This window comes from Octodon degus, unplaced genomic scaffold (assembly GCF_000260255.1).
Source record: "Octodon degus isolate 3935 unplaced genomic scaffold, OctDeg1.0 scaffold00228, whole genome shotgun sequence".
NCBI classification, from domain to species: domain Eukaryota; kingdom Metazoa; phylum Chordata; class Mammalia; order Rodentia; family Octodontidae; genus Octodon; species Octodon degus.
Window position 1 is genome coordinate 138,211 of NW_004524804.1, and position 411 is coordinate 138,621.

Here is a 411-nt window from a genome sequence, read left to right on the forward strand (position 1 = left end):
AAGCAGGAGTAGGAATCTTGTTTTCAAATATTCTCAACTTCAAACCAAGAATGATCAAGCAAAATAAAGAAGGCCACTATATACTGGTTAGGGAAAAAATTCAAAAGAAGAGGTAACACTCATAATTATCTATGCACCAAACACGGGAGCACCCAACTATATAAAGCAAATCTTAATGGACATGAAAAATCTAATATTCAATACCACAATCCTAACAGGAGACCTTAACACCCCCTTATTTCCAAAAGATAGGTCAATCAGACAAGAAATTAGCAAAGAAATAATAGCACTGAACCAGAGCTTGAAACAAATAACTTGGTGGACATATACAGAGTGTTCAACCCAAACACAGCTGAATACACATTTTTCTCAGCTGCACATGGGTCATTTTCTAAAATAGACCACATACTG